The sequence below is a fragment of the Haemaphysalis longicornis genome, unplaced genomic scaffold, assembly GCF_048455015.1.
Source record: "Haemaphysalis longicornis isolate Haplotype H1 unplaced genomic scaffold, Haemaphysalis longicornis Haplotype H1 scaffold_2, whole genome shotgun sequence".
Classification (NCBI taxonomy): Eukaryota; Metazoa; Arthropoda; class Arachnida; order Ixodida; family Ixodidae; genus Haemaphysalis; species Haemaphysalis longicornis.
This window is the reverse complement of record NW_027526295.1, coordinates 264,198,723-264,208,918: the sequence shown is the minus strand read 5'-3', so window position 1 is coordinate 264,208,918 and position 10,196 is coordinate 264,198,723.

The window sequence follows — 10,196 nt, the reverse complement described above, 5'->3', positions numbered from 1 at the left end:
ATGTTGAAATGCCGAAAGAAACCACGGAACGACACGGAATGCAGCTACACCTTGTACAGTTTGGGGACCACGCGGGTCCTCGTGCTGGCCGCGCAGCGCCATTAGGGCTAGCTTCCCGGCGCCGCCGACACGGGTGAGCTGCCTTGGCGGCAAAGCCGCGCGAGTGTGCGCTCCCTCGCGCATGCGCAGCACGCGCTTCCCCATCGGCGATCACGGCGCACGGAGTAGGCTTCCCCGCCGGCACCCTCCTTCCTCTCTGGAGACTTTTCTCTCCGACCGAGGTTACGTCGGAAAGCAGGATTGCTCTAGTTAGGGCTTTTCAGCTAAGGTCTGGCGCTACAACGCAGAGATTTTTAAAGCGAAGCTTTTTACCTCTACCCCCCCCCCCCCCAAGGGTCCTGTCGCGACCATTGCTGTCAACAGAAAATTTCCGCGAACAAATAAAAGAAGTTACTGGCACCGCCAGGAATCCAACCTGGAACAGATAGAGAAACGAAGCGAGGGCCCGTTGTCTTACCGATTGAGCTACGAGCCCATCCGAAGACGGGGGAGACAGACGGTGCACTCACCGAGCACATTTGCGGATTTACCCGCTGCGTTCTCGCTGAATGCCACGTGATAGCGTCACGCGACCTCTTACGCCGCTCTGCGCTTCGCCCACGGCACATGTTGCGGCCGTGTGTGCGCCTTGCGCATGCGCCGGGAGTTATAAAAATAAAAGGAAACTCACACCAACGCATGATGGCATCGCACTTCTCCGTCTCTGCCGCCGATCTCATCGCCTCCGTCGGCGGCGGAGGAGGCTAAAGAGAAGTCCGACTGTTTAACGCGGCTTTGAGCTTCCTTTCATTTTGTAAAAAAAAAAAAAAAACGTGTCTACTCATGTGATTTACCAATACACCTTAACCACCCACCGTTCATAAATCACGTATTGACTTAACCTTAACAAAGCGTATGTGGTTAAGTGCATTTCACTTGTAATTGGTTTCACTCCTTGCAGAGCCACGTGTGTGAATTCAAGTGACATCGCATGGGTAATCGTAGTGGGTGTCGTTTACAGCTCCGCTTTCCAACCACCTTCGCGGGGTGGATTAACGCGCATTTTTTAAGGGTGTTGCTGTAGATGCCTGGAAACGTTGACTGTAATCCTGGTAAACAATGCATTCGTACGCTCTGCCTTCAGGGTAGGACCCTTCGTTAGGAGGGTTTTAGAAAGATAGCAGGATGACTTCTCGGGGACGAACTTTTCGATGCAGGGCCGTTGGGAGCTGAGGCCTCGCGTTTTCCCGCGTTCTCGGATTGATCAGTGTCGTCGCTGTTGTCACTCAGGGCCAACAGCCGATTTGCTAGAAAACATCCCCTCGGGGGCTGGGTGCGTGTAGGTAGCCGATGCCGAGGGACCGACTGACACGACGCTAGGCAGCGTCAATTTTGCCGGACAATAAAAAGGCTTTATCTCTCTCTCTCACACAACCGGTGGGAGTCTTCAGCAAACGTGCGACATGATCCGCAGTTTCGTTGGCTGTGCTGCCGTCCGCACATCCCTGCAGCCTACGCAAGATACACTCCGTCAAAGCTGGTCGGCATATGTGGACGCCGGCTGTGGTGTCCGCAGAAAGCTGGAGGCTGAATCTGGCCGCTGCCTCTTGCGGAGGGAACACGTACGCTTCTGTCAGCGGCTGCCAGCAGCGTCCTTCGTCTTTCTGGAAGGCTGACCGACGATATACAGGCCTGAACAAACAAGGTCGTGTCGGCAACAGTGGTGGATACATACCCTCCAACTCTGACGACCGCGGAATTGCACATTTGTCCCCTTGAGGTGTAGTCCTGAAATTCCGCTTGGGAGCCCAATGAGGGTACTTTCACCTGTTGTCATTCCTGTCCGTCAACTGGTACAATCTAAGGGCCGACTTTGGAGATGACGCTGTTCCGGGGACGTAGCCTTCCTTGGTTGAGGTGGCTGGGGTCTTCCGACTGACACCTCGCCTCCGTAACCCCCAGCTGACTACTGCTGGCCAAGGAAGGACGAACACGTCCAGCAGGCTCGACATCTCAATTCGCGGGGGTTGGCCAGGCACTCGCTGAAGCTAGGGTGCAGCGTGGTCGCGCAGTTCTTTCAAGGCGCCAGAGCACGTTCCCCAACATGCCCCAAACGCTACTGCGTGAGAACTTGCGTGAGAACTCTTGTGTAGGTCGAAGAAGTCTGTTTTAACTATTTGTTTAATTGTCAGTACCTTTGAATTATTTTTTCATGAGTGCAAGATATTGCCGCAGAGCCCGCGCTAAGTTGACTCTATTCCCGGCATTTCTTGTAGTTTATTTCACTTTATGTAATAAAGCCGATTTGTTTTGAAGCAACTGGCCTCCACTCCACTCACTTTCTCAATTCTCTTGAGCACTGATTGGAACCATCAAAGCAATGCAGCCAATACGCGCATAAATTTTTCTTGCTCGTTTTTTTGCGTTAGCTTGAGCCAAGCATTGTTCTTGTCACGTAATTCAAAACCAAGCGGATCGCGAGGCACGGCAGGCACCCATAGTGTAATCGGTGTCATTCATGACGAAGCAAAAAGCGGACCCCGCTCAAGACGAAGCTTTCTTCGCTGGCTCTGCGTAAACAGGCCTTCATGAAGCTCCGAAAGCGCCCCTGGCGAGCAGGGATTGCAGCAGAGCGGCTTCGCTTGAGCCGGAAATAAGGCGAGCATCAGAACATCGAGAGGGAAAGCCGGATGTGCCCGCGCACTCTCGCTATCTGCGGCACATCTACCACATCTACAGATAGATCGCGCTGGCATGCAGTTTTGCCCGCTCCGGCCACCGCTCCCGTGCTCCGTATTATTTTTGGGGCACCTGTACGCTCAACTGTATAACCGCCTGTGGCAGAACAGCCGCAGCCACCACACTGCTGCACACCCCAGCATTGTAGCCGGACGGGCAGCCCTGCCACATCGGCAAGGGTCAGGGACCGGGACCCCTCGCAAGAATAAAGGCAGCTTTCCGGACGTGAATCAACACCACCAGGGACGCCTGCGCCCATGAAAGAAACCTGTGTGCCCCTGGCAGCACGCTAGCGGGTTGAAACCGGGTACCACCTGCAATCGAAGCGGGCGCTCTGCCTCAGGGCCATCGTTACGGCTACTACCCCCGCAGTCTTCGATCTTCACCCCACACACGTACCTACATAATCTAGAAGTGTGTGAGAATTTAAAACTCAATAGTAGAGAGTTTTGGCAGTCCGTCCGTTCCGTCGTGTACGTTGTTACCGTGTTGACCAATACCCGTCTGGGCACTTGGGCATTCGTCGCGGTAGGGGGATTAGTTCCGCGGGCCTGCCTTCGCCATGTCCGCGCCTCCTCGCCCTTCCGCGCGCGCAGGCGCAGACGGGCGCCGGAAACCCGGGAACAACGTAACCAACGGACTGCTAAAACTCTCTAGTATCTCATTGAATAACGTACGCGATAAATAGCACTATTCGTAAACTTCAAATATTTTTGAAAAAGCAAAGTGACAATTGTTTTAGACGGTACATAAAATTATCCCACGTTGAAAATGAGATATTCCCCGCTGAGTAACATCAAACATATCCTTTACGCGTCTGAGCTGGTCGGGCGCCTGGTTTACGTTGAGCGCCGGCGATGGACCGCCGCCAAGCCCCCACTCCCTCCGCTAGCGACGACGCACTTTCCCGCAATGCACCGGTGACGTGCGGCAAAAGGGCAAAACAAAGGGGCTTTGAGAGTCCCTCTGGCGAACTCCACCATCCAGTGACTTTAGTCCACTCACGTGCGTCCTGATAACGTGGTCGGGGTCAAGCTGCCCAAGTCAACACTCTCTAGTAGTGTAGTGCACGGGCCGGTAGCACGCATTTTTTCGGGCCCGGGCCAGGCTCGGGCTTGAACCAAAAATTTGCCGGGCCGTGCCGGTCCGACCCGGCCTGGGTAGTTCCTGAGGCCCGGCTATCCTGTGCCGCAAATTCTAAATTGTTGGCACGAGAAAGTTTTCTTGTTGATATTTCAGGTAAAGTGAAAACAAAAAAAGGAAGTGCTAATTCACTACCGTGCCGTTAAAAGATATGATAAAAAGGCAATTGCACTTAGAAAGCCTTCACATCAATAAAAGAAACGTCTGGGTCCCATCAGCTTAGTGGGAGAGAGCGGGCCAGAAAACGAGGGCACTCCAGCCACAGACTACAACATAATTGTATTTTCTCTCTCCTTTTCAAACCAAAACAAACAGAACAAACGTGACCTGGATTTCGCAGTGTGTGCCGAGTTTGAAGAACCAATTTTCTAAGCAGAGCCCATGATTTTTTTGCACAAGAATTTGTTTAGAGCTATGACTAAAGGCAAGAAAGAACAGAAGCACAGATAAAATCATGCTGCCAACGTAACTAGAGGGAAAGACAAAAATCAAATGGTGAAAGCAGACGCATCGTCTGATCAAATTTCAGCAAGGAATGGAAGAACGAAAGGTGCAATATCTGTTGAAGAATTGCAATAATAAAAAATCCACTTACTCGGAATCATTTAATTAAGCTATCCTCGGGTGTGCCTTGATTTGGAAAACTGGCAAATGAAGTTACACGACTACTGACAATACAGCTTCTAAGTGAGGATAAGTTGTACAAAGGAAATTTAAATCTAAAGTATTCGTATTCGCTTTGTGCTTACGCTTTTTAGGTTAACAGCAAACTGCTTCAAGTTCATGTTGATTAATATCCTGTCGGACTAGGGACGATATTTAACAACTCTGTGGCGGGCTCGGGCTCAATTTTTATAAATTTCTCGGGCCCGTGTCTCTATCGGGCCGGGTCGGGCCTGGCGTAGAAATTGTGGCCCGTGCACTGCTCTACTCTCTAGATAAGACAACCTAGCTGTGTACTGACATAGTCCTCAAGTCCCCGATTTTGAGATGAAATAATGCGCAAGGCTGAACCTTTTTCGAACCCCATTTTGTTTTAGAAAAACTACGACCTTGTCTAGCGCCACCTTCCTAGACGCAGAGGTAAAGCTTTCTTGACAAAAAGGCGCTGAGAGACGCCAGCGAAGCTAGTCTGCCAGCTGTGTACTATATAATGACGTGAAATGGCATTCAAAGCGCTCATACTTGATTCTTGCGCATGTGGGCAGGGCCAAAATAAAAATTCATGCATGCATTGTCAGTGCACGGAAAGGGACCTGCCAGCAAATGCTAAGCAGGGACAAGGCCACCACGCCATGGGGGCATGCTGGTTTCAATCAGGCTAATTTTTCATGCCTTGCTGCATACACTGCATTTCCTTCTTGGAAATGACATGAACTCTCATATAATTGCCATCTACATTTCCCTTTTTGATGGGAAATGTGTTAATCGCAGCTTGCCCCAAAATATACACCCTCGTTGCACCACAACTTAAGAACAACAATGGAAGTTGCCGCTGCACCTCATCACAACAGCCGGCTGTTCCTCTGCGTGGCGCAAAGCGCGCTTTACTGCGCATATTTTGAACATGAGGCGAGTCGTTTCAGTGATTTTGCAGGCTTAATCTGCTTATAGATTACTGCAGCAATGACAAACAAACTACGTGAGAAAAAGCTGATGATGTCACGCATTAAATGCAGTCTCCTTTCAAAATGCACGCCCACATCAGTAAAGCCAAAAACAGCAGGTTACCTTCTTTGTTTTATGCCATAGCAAAATTTTGCACTCTTAAACAAATCTTTCAACAGGCTCGTTACTGAAGCATGCTTGAGAAATTGTAAATTTGCTTCCCGTTGAAAATCGCTAAATATTTACTTCAACTCTTTGGTCAAAATCGTTTTCTCTGGCAACGAAAACAGCGAGGCGAGTAGCGAGGCGTTCGAAAACACCGGGACACTCGTTTTCCAACGCCTCGCACTAGAATGTAACACGTACTAACCGAAAACACCGGGCCACTCGTTTTACAACGCCTCGCGCTAGAATGTAACACGTACTAACCGAATACACCGGGACACCTGTTTTCCAACGCCTCGCGCTAGAATGTAACACGTACTAACCGAATACACAGGGACACTCGTTTTCCAACACTTCGCGCTAGAATGTAACACGTACTAACCGAATACACAGGGACACTCGTTTTACAATGCCTCGCGCTAGAATGTAACACGTACTAACCGAATACACAGGGACACTCGTTTTCCAACACCTCGCGCTAGAATGTAACACGTACTAACCGAATACACCGGGACACCTGTTTTCCAACGCCTCGCGCTAGAATGTAACACGTACTAACCGAATACACAGGGACACTCGTTTTCCAACACTTCGCGCTAGAATGTAACACGTACTAACCGAATACACAGGGACACTCGTTTTACAATGCCTCGCGCTAGAATGTAACACGTACTAACCGAATACACAGGGACACTCGTTTTACAATGCCTCGCGCTAGAATGTAACACGTACTAACCGAATACACAGGGACACTCGTTTTACAACGCCTCGCGCTAGAATGTAACACGTACTAACCGAATACACCGGGACACCTGTTTTCCAACGCCTCGCGCTAGAATGTAACACGTACTAACCGAATACACAGGGACACTCGTTTTCCAACACTTCACGCTAGAATGTAACACGTACTAACCGAATACACAGGGACACTCGTTTTACAATGCCTCGCGCTAGAATGTAACACGCACTAACCGAATACACAGGGACACTCGTTTTCCAACACCTCGCGCTAGAATGTAACACGTACTAACCGAATACACAGGGACACTCGTTTTCCAACACCTCGCGCTAGAATGTAACACGTCCTAACCGAATACACAGGGACACTCGTTTTACAACACCTCGCGCTAGAATGTAACATGTACTAACCGAATAGACGGTATTCGTTGAAAAGTTTAGCGGTCAATTTCTTCGCTTGGCAACCCTGGAAACGGCCACAGACATGATTGATGCGCCACGGACACGGCGCAGCCTGGGCCAACGCAGCCTGGGCCTGAGCTACTGTGGCCGCACACCGAAAAAAAAGACACCGGCGTGCGCCATCTGCTCCGTTCCAATCCGATTCTAAACTGTGGCACCAACAGAGGTGTTATTAATCGCCCTCACAGTGAACTCGACGTAATACTTCGTGTTCGGCGAAGAGTTCGTAACGTGAAACACAGTCATGTGTTTCACAGTCATGCTTAGCACGGACAAGTGCCGCCATCCCGCGGAGCCCGCCGTAACGAACGAGTTACGGCGCACTCACGCAGTTGCATGGAGGAGAAGAGGGGTGCCTGATCTGCGGGCCGTGCGCACAACGTCGCCTAGCAACAGACGCTTGGCCAGATATGGCGGCGCACACTTGGTTGCCTGCATGCATTCTACGCCATTGAATCCGAGGATACACAGGGACACTCGTTTTACAACACTTCGCGCTAGAATGTAACACGTACTAACCGAATACACAGGGACACTCATTTTCCAACACCTCACGCTAGAATGTAACACGTACTAAACGAATACACAGGGACACTCGTTTTCCAACGCCTCGCTAGAATGTAACACGTACTAACCGAATACACAGGGACACTCGTTTTCCAACACCTCGCGCTAGAATGTAACACGTACTAACCGAATACACAGGGACACTCGTTTTAAACGCCTCGCGCTAGAATGTAACACGTATTAACCGAATACACAAGGACACTCGTTTTACAACGCCTCGCGCTAGAATGTAACATTTGCTAACCGAATACACAGGGACACTCGTTTTCCAACACCTCGCGCTAGAATGTAACACGTACTAACCGAATAAACAGGGACACACGTTTTACAACGCCTCGCGCTAGAATGTAACACGTACTAACAGAATACACAGGGACACTCGTTTTACAACGCCTCGTGCTGGAATGTAACACGTACTAACCGAATAAACAGGGACACTCGTTTTACAACGCCTCGCGCTAGAATGTAACACGTACTAACCGAATACACAGGGACACTCGTTTTACGCCTCGCGCTAGAATGTAACACGTACTAACCGAATACACAGGGACACTCGTTTTACAACGCCTCGTGCTGGAATGCAACACGTACTAACCGAATACACAGGGACACTCGTTTTCCAACACCTCGCGCTAGAATGTAACACGTACTAACCGAATACACAGGGACACTCGTTTTCCAACGCCTCGCGCTAGAATGTAACACGTATTAACCGAATACACAAGGACACTCGTTTTACAACGCCTCGCGCTAGAATGTAACATTTGCTAACCGAATACACAGGGACACTCGTTCTCCAACACCTCGCGCTAGAATGTAACACGTACTAACCGAATACACAGGGACACTCGTTTTCCAACACCTCGCGCTAGAATGTAACACGGTGACCGAATACACAGGGACATTCGTTTTTCAACACCTCGCGCTAGAATGTAACACGTACTAACCGAATACACCGGGACACCTGTTTTCCAACGCCTCGCGCTAGAATGTAACACGTACTAACCGAATACACAGGGACACTCGTTTTACAATGCCTCGCGCTAGAATGTAACACGTACTAACCGAATACACAGGGACACTCGTTTTCCAACACCTCGCGCTAGAATGTAACACGTACTAACCGAATACACAGGGACACTCGTTTTCCAACACCTCGCGCTAGAATGTAACACGTACTAACCGAATACACAGGGACACTCGTTTTCCAACACCTCGCGCTAGAATGTAACACGTACTAACCGAATACACAGGGACACTCGTTTTACAACACCTCGCGCTAGAATGTAACACGTACTAACCGAATACACAGGGACATTCGTTTTCCAACGCCTCGCGCTAGAATGTAACACGTACTAACCGAATACACCGGGACACCTGTTTTCCAACGCTTCGCGCTAGAATGTAACACGTACTAACCGAATACACAGGGACACTCGTTTTCCAACACTTCGCGCTAGAATGTAACACGTACTAACCGAATACACAGGGACACTCGTTTTACAATGCCTCGCGCTAGAATGTAACACGTACTAACCGAATACACAGGGACACTCGTTTTCCAACACCTCGCGCTAGAATGTAACACGTACTAACCGAATACACAGGTACACTCGTTTTCCAACACCTCGCGCTAGAATGTAACACGTACTAACCGAATACACAGGGACACTCGTTTTACAACACCTCGCGCTAGAATGTAACACGTACTAACCGAATAGACGGTATTCGTTGAAAAGTTTAGCGGTCAATTTCTTCGCTTGGCAACCCTGGAAACGGCCACATACATGATTGATGCGCCACGGACACGGCGCAGCCTGGGCCAACGCAGCCTGGGCCTGGGCTACTGTGGCCGCACACCGAAAAAAAAGACACCGGCGTGCGCCATCTGCTCCGTTCCAATCCGATTCTAAACTGTGGCACCAACAGAGGTGTTATTAATCGCCCTCACAGTGAACTCGACGTAATACTTCGTGTTCGGCGAAGAGTTCGTAACGTGAAACACAGTCATGTGTTTCACAGTCATGCTTAGCACGGACAAGTGCCGCCATCCCGCGGAGCCCGCCGTAACGAACGAGTTACGGCGCACTCACGCAGTTGCATGGAGGAGAAGAGGGGTGCCTGATCTGCGGGCCGTGCGCACAACGTCGCCTAGCAACAGACGCTTGGCCAGATATGGCGGCGCACACTTGGTTGCCTGCATGCATTCTACGCCATTGAATCCGAGGATACACAGGGACACTCGTTTTACAACACTTCGCGCTAGAATGTAACACGTACTAACCGAATACACAGGGACACTCATTTTCCAACACCTCGCGCTAGAATGTAACACGTACTAAACGAATACACAGGGACACTCGTTTTCCAACGCCTCGCTAGAATGTAACACGTACTAACCGAATACACAGGGACACTCGTTTTCCAACACCTCGCGCTAGAATGTAACATGTACTAACCGAATACACAGGGACACTCGTTTTCCAACGCCTCGCGCTAGAATGTAACACGTATTAACCGAATACACAAGGACACTCGTTTTACAACGCCTCGCGCTAGAATGTAACATTTGCTAACCGAATACACAGGGACACTCGTTTTCCAACACCTCGCGCTAGAATGTAACACGTACTAACCGAATAAACAGGGACACTCGTTTTACAACGCCTCGCGCTAGAATGTAACACGTACTAACAGAATACACAGGGACACTCGTTTTACAACGCCTCGTGCTG